The following is a 13,345-nucleotide window of genomic DNA, read 5'->3' on the forward strand; positions in this document are numbered from 1 at the left end:
CTGCTTGTATGTTATCTCCCTGTGAGTTTTCAGTACTAAATAAAGTTTACAAGTGCTACTGAAGATCAGATGAAGAGAAAAAAATCTCTTCCAATTTAGATATCTAGAAAAATAGATCAGACTAGGTAGATTAAGATGCAATGCATTCATTCCACAGTATTTAGTCCATGTCCACTCTGTGTCCAGCACTGTTGTAGCTGCAGGGCCCACTGACGCACTCTTCCTGCAAGGAGACTGACAAGATGGTCGCCACACTCTTCCCCACACCTGGCTGATGCTATCAGACTACATTTCCCAGCTTGCATGTATGTGGTATGTGATTAAGCAGTAGCCAAATAAAGGTGGGTAGGAGTGATGTCAGCTGTTCCCAGACCAGGTCTATTGGAACCTTAGAAACTTTCCATATTGGTCAAAGTTCTCCAGAGAAACCTATGAGGAAGATTGTGTAGCTAGTATGAGAGAAAAGGAGAATTGGAGAGGGAGAAGATGGGGAAGAGAGAGAGATTGACAGGGAGGTGATGGTTTGTGAGATTATGGAGGCTGAGAAGTCTTAGTATCTGCCGCCTCCAAGCTGGAAACCTGACCAACACAAATGATGGTGTGGGTTCCAATCAGAGTCTGAAGCCTGAGATCCAGGAGCACGGAAGTCAGGATAGGTCTGACGTCACAGATCAGACAGTCAGTCAGAGAACTCACCCTTCTTCTGAGTTCCTGTTTTATTCAGGCCCTTCACAGGCTGGAAGATGCCATTCCAGGTCAGGGAAGCCCAGCTGCTTCATTCAGTCTATGGATTCAAGGGCTAAGCTCTTCAAGACATACCCTCTGCTGGGGTTGTTACATAAAATAGTCCCCAGAGTATCATTGCATTCCAGCCTTGATTGCCAGCTGATGGGCTTCGGCAGTGACTGGATGGTCAGGGTGGTCACTTCACCAGTGGAGGGTGGTCACTTCACCAGTGAGGTGAGGTCACTCACCTCACCAGTGGATCATACACTGTTAGGATCAAAATTGGACGGCATTATTGAGAAGCAATGGAAACTTAGGAGATGGAGCCTCATTGAAGGGAGTGGATCAAGTGGCCGTGACCTTGGAGACTAGATCTTGTCCTGGGCCACTTTTTCTCTACCTCTTCCACTCTCTCCCTGCTCCAGGCCAACATGCCATGAGCGGCTCTCCTCTCCACCCCTCATTAAACATTACTTCTGTGTGCTTCTTGGGGTCTCATCACCACAGTGACACCCCTAAGAGAAACAACTTACACGAGAAAATGTTTACTTAGTCTCAGTTTCAGGAGTTGGGGTTCATGGCCGGCCGGTGCTGAGGCAGAGACATCATGGCAGAGGAGGTGGAGAGGAGAGCCCCTCACTGCATGTTGGCCTGGAACCTCTTCACCAAGCAGGGAAAGCTGAGGAAGCTGGATGTTAAGTACTCTTCAAGAACAGAGGCCATGCTGGGCTCTGGCAGCAGTGGGGCACAGCAGAGGCAGCTCAAAGATGTCTCATTCTGTGTTAGTACTCAAGAATAGAGATGGCTTCCTTAAACCCAGCTGTCACAAAATAACCATAGCCAACCCCAGGGTGGAACCAACTGTTTCAGTAATTGTACCCATCAATGCCATCCCCAGCACCAGGCAATGAGAGGAAGAAGAGAGACTTCTTGTACCTTCACTGTGGCTTGTAAAGCTTCAGTGAAAGAACTTCTGCTCTGAGTGACTATTTTTAAAGTCTGTGTCGCAATCTCTACTCTGGAAACAGGTGCACTCATGGGTATATTTTCCTTAATTTAATAAAATAGTGGAATAACGTTCCTGCTAAAATTCTACTTTAAAGGTTGTTGTTTCTAAATGTGTGGAATTACAGGCAGTCACCTCCACCCACCCAATTTTCAATCAATCTTCTCCAAAGCCCCATTGCGGTTTTGTTTGAACCTGGGGTTCATTATTCTGGAGAACAAGGCCACAAACACAAGTGGGTTCTCAAAGCCATTATCTCAGGGTCTACTTAGAAGTGTTCTGAGACAAGGCAAATTTGCAATAATAAAACAGTAATGAGTTCAGTTCTGGTAATAATGACTGAAATATCAAAACAGTAACCTAGAAAAGGTGTGTGTTGTTAGGACTCCTGAACTGTGATGAAGAAAGCCAGGTTGGAGGACACTGGGCAGAGGAAGTGTCTGTGGCAGTTCCACAGAGGACATTCAGGCACTGCCAAGAGGCCAGCAGTGCCTCGTTTACCTCTAGTTCTCCCTGGGAAAGGCCTGGCTTGTGCTTAACACCAGGTGTCCACAGGCACTGCCCACCAGCCCTTCTCAGCCAAGAGTTCAGCTGGGCTGCTGTCTCATCCTTGCTTGATTTACAGTTTGGGTTTTGGTTCAGCAAGAGAACTATAAAGGGGAAATAAAGCGTGCTTAGTGTGCCTGAGCACCATTATAGAAAAGAGAGAGGGAGGAGGGTAGACAAGTGTGGCAGGGAGGTGGTGTAACCAGTGGAAATCCATGAGCTGAGGGCACAGGGAGACGTCTGGGAGTGGTAAAACATGTAGAAGATACACTGCAGGCCACCAAGTCCCTCCTGCACTTCAGGTGGCTATATCCCAACTCCCCCTCCATGGCCATGGACAAGTGTCCAGCCCTGATGGCCATTAGGAAGGAGGGATTAGCAAGCAGTCCTCATAGGCACTTCTGGGAGTGGCTGTCGTTGTTGGAAGGTCATGTGACACACAGAGGGGGAGACATGTTGAAGAATGTCAGTGGCTGGTGGAGAGTGTGGTCCCTTCTGCTCCTACCTATGGATGGAGGATGGAGGCAAGAGCTCTGCTTTTCCTGCAGATGCCATCCTTGGGCTCTACCTCCTGGGGACCTGGGTGCCTGAGAACATCCGAGGCCATTCAAAAGGGAGGTTGAGCGCACAGTGCAATTCTGATGGATACAGCCGAGCTCAGGGCTGAGGCTGGCCTTGCCCAGCAGCACAAATAGGTGACATCAAAGGGCGGTCTGTGAGCAGATGCACAAGAAGTAAAGGTCCCGGTGCTGCCTGCAGGGGGCTTGACAGCCAAGCCAGTGTGGACTAGCTTGCTGGCCTGGACCAACTCCTGTCCTTCCACTGGTGTTTCCCCTGAGCCCTCACCCTGCTCCCTGGACCACCGTAGTAGCTTTCTATGACCATAACACATACCTGACAGCAACCAGCTTATAAAGAGGAAAGGTTTATTTTGGTACACCGTTTTGGAAGTTTCATTCCATGGCTGTTTGACCCTGTTGTTTTCAGCCTCAGATGAGGCAGCATGACATGGTTTAAATCCTGGCCAGGAGTCAAAAAAGAGAAGAACAGTGTGGTGTCCCACTACCCACTTCAAGGGCACTCCCCCAGTGACTGGAAGACCTACCACTAGGCCTCACCTCTTAAAGTTTCCACCATCTGCCAATCACACCACAGCAACACTCAACCTTTACCTTTGGGGGACATTTAAGATCCAAACTATAGCAGCCACTGAGCTATGTCTGTCCCTGCCCCCTTTCAGGGCCACCACGCTGCTGCTCCATAAATCACCGAAACTCTCTGCAGCAGGGTGACTCGCAGGCTGGCTCTTTCTCCAATGCTCCTCCCCAAATCCATTCTTTATCGTGCACACATTATTAACTTATGACAAGGACTTATCTAGCTTTTAATGGTCAGAGACAAGTTATTGAATCTCAGATACCATTTTCTCTTTCTGAGAGCTCAGCTCTTGCAAATCAATAGCCTTGGATCTCATGACTCACATCCAAAAAACTCAAATCCAAAAAATCTGAGAAGCTCATGATAAGACATGACTGCTCCGTTACTGGTGTTGTTCCCTGCTCGTGCCTTTTAAGAGAGAAAGATGTGGCCACCTCCACTTCCTGATATCAAGAACAGAGGGATGTAAGAAGCACCAGTGTGGATGTTTGGAGGTGAATCCAAATTTTTACCCATTGTAGCATTTGGATAATTACTGCAAAAATGTCTTCTATACTTACAAACAGTTCCAGATACATACATCTACCTGTGTGCAGGTGCCCCTGCCTGGGAAACGGGGTATTGCCTTTGAGTAGTTGGTGGATGAACAGCAGGATTTTGGTTAATTTATGAATTTCTGAATTATTCATATGTGCTGCCCTGAACATGTACAGGGACTGTTGTTAAAAATAAATAATAAATACACTTTCACAAAGAAGCAGTGGACAACAAACATAGAACAAAACTGCTGTGCATCTTTGCATTATATGTGTGTCAGAGCCAAGGAAATTGATGGTGAGAGACCTGCTGGCCGTACGGAAAGTATAGAACAATCCAGGCTTCTACTCACTGTGTGTGTTGTATCCAGGATTCAGGTCCACAGCCTCAGCCAAGAGCACCCAGCACTTCTGGATCTGTCTGGCTCTCTGCGGTCACAGAGCGGTTTCCTCAGGCTCCCTCCAGCCCAGCCTTATGCACACTCCATGGTCCACGCTTCAGTTCTGAAGGATGGGAGGTTTCTAGAGTCAAGATCTTTGGCAGCTCTGTAATAGGACAAGTAGGTGCACAGCATCATCATGCACCCAGCTGTGAACAGAACCCCTCCCATCATTCACTGTCTCCAAGGAGACGGGGTCCCTTCCATCTGCAGTCACATCTTGGGGCTAGATTCCAACCTCATCTGAGAATTGCTTGGTATGATATTAGTCCCACATGAGGTCCACGTCCTGATCCCCTGCCCTTGTAGATATATCACAGTTCAAAGAACTACGTGATTAAGGATCTTGAGATGAAGAGATTATCCTGATTATCCTGGTGGGCCCAGCTTCCTAAGCACAAGTATTTCTTATAAAGGGAGAACATAAGTATTCCTTATAAAAGGGGAGGGGAATTATCACAGAAGAAGAAAAAGCCACGTGACTATGGAATAAGATTGGAATGACAAGGTCAAATGGTGGACAGCCATCAACTCTGGAAGAGGCAGGAAACAGATTCCACCTGGAGCTTGCAGAGGGAACCAGCCCTGTTGACACTTTGATTTTAGTTGGGTCAGCATATTAGCAAGCCTTCCTGCCCCTGGGACACAATACTTGGCATAATTTAAAGGAGGCACAATTTCATTTGGCTCACGGTTTCCGGGGATTCAGTACAGGCTCAGCTGGCGAGAAGGCAGGGACGTCAAGGCAGGGGGCGTAGTGGAGCAGAGCCTCTCACTTCATGGTGGCCAGGAAGCACAGCAGAGGAACAGAGCCAGGCAGAGAGGGGCCAGGGACCAGATATAGACCCCAAGGTTGCACCTCCATGAACCCCCTCGGACATATCCAGAAATTTGCTCTACTGATTTCCTGGGCACTTCTTAATTTGGCATGGTTAACAATCATGGTAAGTCATGGTTTGTTTATCTTTAATCCCCAGAGTAAATATGTGTTATTTTGAACCTTGACATTTGTGGTCATTTGTTATAGCAGCCAGAGAGAGGTCCTGCCTTCCCATGCCCCGCATTCTAATAGGATAATGGCTGGAATCTTCAAGAGGCTCTTACCAGTGACAACCCAATGGCCACAGTGAGGCCTTGATCTCTGAAGCTGCCTAGGAAACTCATGACCTGTAGGAGGGTGTCCCAGAAGGGTGGAGCAGGGAATGCAGATCTTGTCCGTTTTTAATTTTCCTTGCTCCTGGGTCAGGATGTTCAGTGCTAAAATCCTGTCATCATAGAAAAGAGTCAAAAGTGTAAGTTCTGTTGGCAACAAGAATTAGCAATTAGAGGCCACCACCTTCTCAGTAAGGAGCAGCAGTCAGAAACTCTAAAGTCAGCTGCTCAAAAAAGGGTTGTGTTAGTTAGGCTGGGGACTCTGGGTTTGGAGGTCACAGGCTTGACCTCTAGACCCAACTGTCCTAAGAACCCAACGCTGTCATGCAGGTTTCTGAACAGGTTGCACTTGCAGCTTTTCATCTGTCAAATAGGAATCAATTACGCCTCCTCTCCAGAGGCTCTGCAACATCAGCTGCATGAGGCCTGTGGTAACTGTCATGCTGTTTGTAACCCACCAGTGGTTTCAAACACCTTGGCACCAGGTGACAGAGCATGGCCACTGCATGGTGGACACAAACCTGGCAACAGAGTTGGAGACAAGAAAGCAGGACTACTGTGGACAAGTGACAACCAGGGTGAAATGGGCTCTGTGATTCACCTCCTTGGAACACACCACTTCAGTGTTTCCAGAGGTTTGGCTAAAGGAAAATTTCTTCAACGTGAAACAGAGACAGAAGCCCAACACGTAAAACTAATACAGTGGGCATTACTCAGATTGGCATGAGGAACGGCCCTCAGCACCTGGCCAGGCCCCTGTAGCTCCCCCGAACAATTCTCTGGAAAACCTACAGCCAGCTTGCCCATTCATCCTCATGGCCATTAGAGCCCACTGGTCCCACAGAATGTTTTAAACCAAACCTGAGACCTTTAACATGAAAAAGCAAAGGCACCAAAATTACATTCTCATTGGGCAAATGTCAGACCGGTACCAGCATGTGAATGATGGAGCAGAAGGGACCTTTAAGAATCGTATAAATCGACCCCCTCGTTTTACACCACCAAGCACCCAACACTCAGCGTCCCCCACTGAGGGGCTGTCTCCCGCTGTCTCATGCTGCGGCACACTTTCTCATGCCCAGCGCTGTGTCTCTAGACCCTGCCCCCACCCCAGCCTCTGGGCCTCCTCTGATCTCTCTCAGCCAGCTTCACACAGTTGTATACATCTGCACAATCCCTCTCACTCCTCGTGAGCCTCCTTGCCAGTATTCTGTGGCTATAGGGGAACAAAAACTAAACACTGGTGTGTCCCAAAGCTAACCCTAGTCAGTCACTAAGGAAGAAACTATAAAGTAATGCAACTTATAGAGCCCCTGGGTTGACTTACAGAATGCCTGTGCAACTTACAGAACACCCAATCTGTTTTGAGTCTGTGCAGACTTGAGAAGGGTTTGCATGGTCGGTCTGTGGTGTGTCCTAATCTGTGGTCATGGGTCATGGTGTTGTACATGCCCCAGTGGGCTTGGCCACCTGGCCCTTTGTGCATTCTAACCATTAGGCTGCACTGTCACCCCATTCTATCACATGCCAAGGCAGCAGACAGACACTGAATGGTTGGGAAAGGGGTGTTAAAGGAAGAGTCCTCAAAGGAATGTTTGCTACTATGGTCAGAAGAAACAAGATGTATTGGAAATAAAGGCAAATCAAGGCAAGTAAACATAGGCTATTCACCAGAGCTTGCTGTAGCCAAGGAGTCAGCCACCACCACCAGCCTTTGGCAGAGACCCTGTGGCAAGCAAGGAGTACAGAGCTGTACCAGAGGCAAGGGCAGGTTTCAGTGCACCTCACTGGGTGCTGGGGGTCAACAGAAACTGCGGACAGGTAGAAAAGCAGGGCGAGCCATGAGACTGGTGGGGCATATTTGGCTTTCTCTGGCCAGTCCTAAGTTAGAAGTATGGGGAAAGGATTAGAGAAACTGTCCATTATGAGTCAAGCATGGGCCATTGGGGGCTGATGGTTAGCAGCATTGTTGTTTGGCTTCCTTGGTTCCTTGCTAGAGCACTGCAGTCTGGGTGTGACTGAAGTGTGTGCCCAAAGCTCTGAGCACTGGAGGCCCTCAGTGTGGCAGTGTTAGGAGGCAGAAGCTTTCAGCTGACAGGACCTGGTGAATAGGTCAATTGGGAGGACCCTTGGAAGGGATGGTGGGGCCCCAGGCTCCCTCTGGTTTCCTGTTTGCAGATGTGACTTCTTGCTCCCGTATGCACTCTCACCATCTGCTATGGACCCTCATCACAGCTGTGCTGTGCTGTTTGGACTTTCACGGTGAGCTAAGCAAACCTCTTTATAAAGTTATACTGCCTCAGGTATTGCATTTTAGTAGTGAGAATGGACTAATACAGACAGACAGACAGATAGCACTCTGACTTTCCTAGACGTCTGATCTACAGAGAGCAGCCTGGCCTCCTGGGCTGCTTACTATAAATAACAGGCTGATTTCCCATGCAGGTCTCCACACATTGGGAGTTTGAGTTGTTTGTTTCATACATTGGCTGCTGTCCATGTGTACGTTCAGTCTCTCAGTAAGTAAACCAAGCAGCTACTCTGCATGCATCAACCTCCAGTGGGGAGACAGTGTTCAGGGGAGAGCAGTGGGTTGAATAGTGGCGCCAAAATGGAGATGCTACATCCTAATCCCCAGATCTTTGAATGTAACCTTTTTGGGGAAAGTGTCTTTGCTGATGTACCTAATGTGATCTTGGGCTACCCTAGTGAGCCTTTAATCCAACCATAGGGTCCTTCAAGGAGAGAGAAGACAAGACCAAGAGAGGAGAAGAAGGCCGTATGAAGCTGGAGGCATACATGGGAGTGATGCTGCTACTGGCCAAGGAGTGCTAGGAGCCACCAGAAGTTGGAGGAAACTAGGAAGGATTTTCTCCTGGAGACTGTAGGGCATCTGGCCCTCATGACACCTTAATTTTGGATCTCTGGCCCCCAGAACTGTGAACAAATAAGTTTCTGTTGTTTTAATCTACCAGATGTGCATTGGTTTGCTCCAGCAGCACTGGAAGACCAACACAGAGACCCCTCTGCACATGTGCATTGCTACTTTCTTTCTCAGGTGCCCATTGGCCTATGGGGAGAGCTGTAGGGGAAAAGCGTGTTTCTTAGACTTAATTCAAACACCAAAAGAGTGAAAGAAAAACAGCAATTTGAACATGTGGGTATTTCAGAGTAATTTTATGCAAATAAATGTTCAGATTATTTAAGTCAGCTTTCCCATTGCTGAGACACCACACTTAAAGGAAGGGTTTAACAGAGCTCTCACTTAGCAGAGTCAGTCCATGGCTGGCTGGCCTGAAGGGAGAAACGTCACGGCAAAAGGGTACAGTGGAACAAAGATGCTCAGTACGTGGCAGCCAAGGAACCAAGCAGGGTAACAGTGCCAGAGAGCAGGGGGCTGGGGAGCAGCTATGGACCCCAAAGTCTCACCGCCATGGTCTGTACACAGAAGCCCAGGCACAGGCTGTACCACTATGTGAGGCATTTCTGACTATAATGAAGTTGACCTATCAGGCTTAAAAATCACATAGATTTATTTTGATTTTCTTCTCGATGTTTGGCCTTTTTCAGATATAGATTTCTTTGGTATGAGGTCAATAATCCCTTGTAGGTATATCTGTAGGTAATTTGCTTATATATAGCAGCTAATATCATATATATGCCAGTGATTATAAATGTAGTAGAACTCAGGCATAGTGCCAAGATAATACGTATGCTAGGGCCATGCCTAGACCCGTTATCTGAGAACTTCAGCCGTGGTCCTTCCATAACCCCATAACCAATTTTAGCACACTTAGGATTTGTCAAATGACCATTGTAGCACATTCCCCCATGTCCTGGGGTTTGTCTTTCTTTTTCCCTTATCTCTGGCCCTTTTGTGTCCATGAACTCTGGCTTCTTCTGAATTAATCTAACCATTTAGAAGTAAATAAAGCTGTCTATAGAAAATCAAATATTGCATTATATTCCACATTAAAATTCAAATTATTAAAATTCTGGATTTATCACTACTTTTCCCAATGCAAAACACCCTTGTCGTATCAGTCCTTTGTCCCTGATTAACTCTAGCAGTGTCTTTATTTTTCAAACAGTAGAATTTGGAGATATGATGAATATGCATGACAAATGCTCCTGGATACTCACAGCAGAGTTTCCCCAACTGCAACATTCAGCTGCCCTTGCAGCATACCCGCAGACACTGCCAAAATATCTCTAATAACAGATAGGCAAATGTTCAACCACACAAGGGCAAACACGTCCAAGAATAAATTGATATATTCATGTGCAAGTGATTCGTGGCTTCTGAGTGTCCATTTGTGCTGCTCAGGAGGAAGTCCCTAGACAAAAACCTGTCAACTGGCTGTCTACAAAGCAAGTCAGCTCTCTGCACAACATCAGCACACTGTTAGGAAAAAGAAGGAAAGAACAAAGGCCCGAGCTTGCCAGTCAGGATAGGTTTATTGAGAACAAAACTGAGGGACCACCCTGGCACTGAGACCAGACTGGTTAGCTCTCCTATAGACTATAAGGTCTGTTATAGAGTCATGAGCATAAAGGGTGGCTGTGAACGGAAAAGGTCAGAATGGGACTGAGGACTGAGTTCAGTGGAAAGGAGTTGTGCTGCCTGCTAGGGGCGGGGCTTGAGAAAGCACAGGGAGCAGTGCTGAAGACAGATAGGCGTTACAAGGTGCCTCTGTGCTGACTGGGCCTCATTAACCCACAATTTCACATTGTTAGCAGGTGTAAACGCACAGTAGGATGGAAGAGGCTTAAAGTACTTTTTGGTCAGCCTGGGCTGGGGACAGTTGGATTCCTTCACACACCCCTTCCTCTTTTTCATAGACGGAGGACAGCAGAAAGAAGTGATTGGGCTCAAACATGAAGGAGTGTTCTGTTGTAGGAGTACTTGTCACTGTATTTCACAGAGACGGACTGATGAAGTCACCTGCTTACCAACAAATGTACCTGAGAAGTCTCTGAGTCTCAAACTATGACATTAACATGTGTCTCAAGCCTTCAGAATGTGCATTCCCTACCACTGCCCTTCATGCTATTCGGTCCTAAGAAAATCGCAGAAACGTGCAAAAGACATATGTCCCTTTCAGATTCTATTTACTCTTTCAGTTTTTCACACTAGGGAGACAATACAAAAGGGGCAGAAACTGCTCAAAAGGAAAGGACAACTGGGGTGAGGGTAAGGAGAAAAGAAAGAAAGAAGGAAAGGAAATATATATATATACATATATACACACACATGCACAAGATAGCTAAGATAATTGTACTACTAATTTCTATTGGTTTATTGAAAGGAACAGTTAATGGTTAATTTTTTATCAGTTTTGCATGCCTATAGTTGGTAATCTAAACAACTACTTTAAAGATAACAATATGCAATATAACAACCATTGTTGGCTTTCTATCATCGTGTTTTGAAATTCTGTACCGTTTTTAATGTTCTTTTTTATTTTTTATTCTCTTTAAAAGAAAAAAAAAGGGGTACATGTCAAGGATACTGATCACAGTTCTGTATACCATAGCAAAAAGAAAACAAATCTGAAAGCATCCTAAACATGTAGTCATAGGTCAGTAAATAAAGTATAGCATAGCTCTAGGGTGGAAAATCACTGAAGTCATTAAATTTGAGGTTCAAGTAGTATATTTATGGATCTGGAAAATGTTCATTATATATTTTTCATAAAAGTTTTAGTTTACTATGGCAGCTATACAAATGAACACAAATTTAGTGGCTTAAAACAACACAAATTTATGAAATTGTAATTCTACGGGTCAAAGGCTAACTAGTTCTTTCTGAACTGAAATCAGAGTGTCAGCAGGACTGGGTTCTTTCAGGAGGCTTTAGGGTAGAACCTGTTTTCCACATACTTACCAGGCTTGAGAGACCACCTGCATCCCCCTGCTCATGGCCCCTTCTTCCATCTCCAGCCTCCCCCTCCAACTCTGACCTCTATTCTGTTGTCACTCCTACTTCTCTGACTCTCTTGTTTCCTCCTTTTATGGACTCTCTGGTTACATTAAGGCCACATGAGTAGACCAAAATAATCTCTCCATTACAAGTTTTCTGATTTAACTACAGCTGTAAATTTTATTTTGTTTTATTTTACAACTTTTGGGGGGCATACATTTATTGAAAATAAGTTTAAGACAAAGGTAAAAAATTGAACAAAATAATGAAAAGAACAATAAATTATATTACAGGCATAGTAATTATGTAAATTACATAATAATAATTCTCATAGTTATAAGCTGCCTTGCTACAAGTATTACATCATTGGAAATTATATTTAGAACAATACATATCACTTACTTTTTTTAACTAATTAAGTTTATTGGTACATTTTAGGTATACATAGTGATCACATTCATTACAAGGAATTTGTACCTGTACATGATACAGTGTGATTCTTTTTTTCCCCATTCCCCTCCCCTCTCTTCTACCCCTCTTCCTTTCCTTATTTACAAAAGAGTTGTTTCATTTTTTTTCCTTTTTTCTCATCATTTTTTCTTTTCCCTTCCTTCCTCCCCCCCCCCCTCCAGTTATCTAAATTTCTTTAGCTAGTCAAAGTAACATGTTTATAAATTCCAGGGATTAACAAGTGGATGCCTTCTGGGACCTATTATCTGCTCTCCATAAAAGCTCCAGTCATCAAACAGCATACATATGTATGCTATCTGCTTCCATATTTTTGGTTTTTGACAAAAAAAAATTATATAGATATTAGCCAAAAGACACTCCTGTTACTCAGGAAATGCCAAAGGTTTTTGAAGCCTTGTTCCAGGAATTGGGAACAAAGACCAGATATATTCTTCATTAAAAACCACACTCACTCTATACAGATCACAAGCCAGACAAGACATATCTTAGTCCAAATTTCATGAGACTGAAGACTTTATGAAGAGCAGGATTTTGAACTCACAGTTCCAGGTCTGGCAAGTCCAAAGCTAGAGGCCAGCATCTGAACAGGGCCTTCTGGCTGCATCCCCACCTGGAGGAGGGCGAAAGGGCAAGAGAGAACTTGCAACAGAGGCCAAACTTGCTTTTATCACAAGCTCAACCCCACAATCACAAGCCCACTCTCATGAGGACAACATCGATAAGACCTAATCACCTCTGAGAATCTGTTGCTCTGGAGATTATGTTTCTATATATGAACTTCAGTTCACAGTCAACCATACTAAGGCCATGCCTGCATTTCTCTACTCTCTACTCTTAAACCCCTTCCTTTGGAAATGAGTACAGAATGGCATAAGTGAACCAAAAGGGCGAGGGGGAGAATGGAAGAGGATAAACACAGTCGGCTAAGTACTGATGTTATCTTGCTGCTCAAGCTGAGATCCCATATACACATGTGGTTCCTGACCTTCCACATCCTGACACTGTGACCACATGGCTCAGATTTGCAGTTACTTTTCTGTTTAACATATGGGTAGTAAGTCCCTGTAATATGGTGGGCACAAGACAAGGCTCTGAAATAGACAGGGCAAAGCAGACCTGGTGCTGCCCCTAGGAATTGAGTTTAACAGATGATGAAGATGCTGAACTCTACTTGAACCATCAATTATTGCAGCACAAGGAGCCATACTAAGTGCTGTGTGAGCAGATGGCAAGACACCTCACCCAGAGCACAGGATCAAGAAGAGATGATTATTAAAAATGGTATGGCCGGCCTTCCGGTTCCCTGGAAGGATGCTTCCGGCGCACAGGGAGCTGTGGGCGGGGAGCGCCAGCCTTCGGGCTGGCTAGCTTTCTGCCTGCTGGCTCC

At 45.6% G+C, this 13,345-nt stretch overlaps 1 long non-coding RNA gene across 3 annotated transcripts in view; it reads right to left on the minus strand.

The window, feature by feature from the left end:
• Window positions 1-975: 975 nt before the first annotated feature.
• Window positions 976-13,345, minus strand: part of LOC106146916 — a 23,778-nt gene continuing 11,408 nt past the window's right edge. For all 3 annotated transcript variants that reach the window (XR_001231543.1, XR_001231544.1, XR_001231545.1), the window contains exons 2-4: window positions 5,517-5,677; window positions 4,326-4,518; window positions 976-993 (exon numbers count right to left, since the gene is read on the minus strand). This is a non-coding gene — a long non-coding RNA (uncharacterized LOC106146916). The remainder of the gene's footprint in view (window positions 994-4,325; window positions 4,519-5,516; window positions 5,678-13,345) is intronic.

The sequence above is a fragment of the Chinchilla lanigera genome, unplaced genomic scaffold (assembly GCF_000276665.1).
Source record: "Chinchilla lanigera isolate Chin_1 unplaced genomic scaffold, ChiLan1.0 scaffold00103, whole genome shotgun sequence".
NCBI classification, from domain to species: domain Eukaryota; kingdom Metazoa; phylum Chordata; class Mammalia; order Rodentia; family Chinchillidae; genus Chinchilla; species Chinchilla lanigera.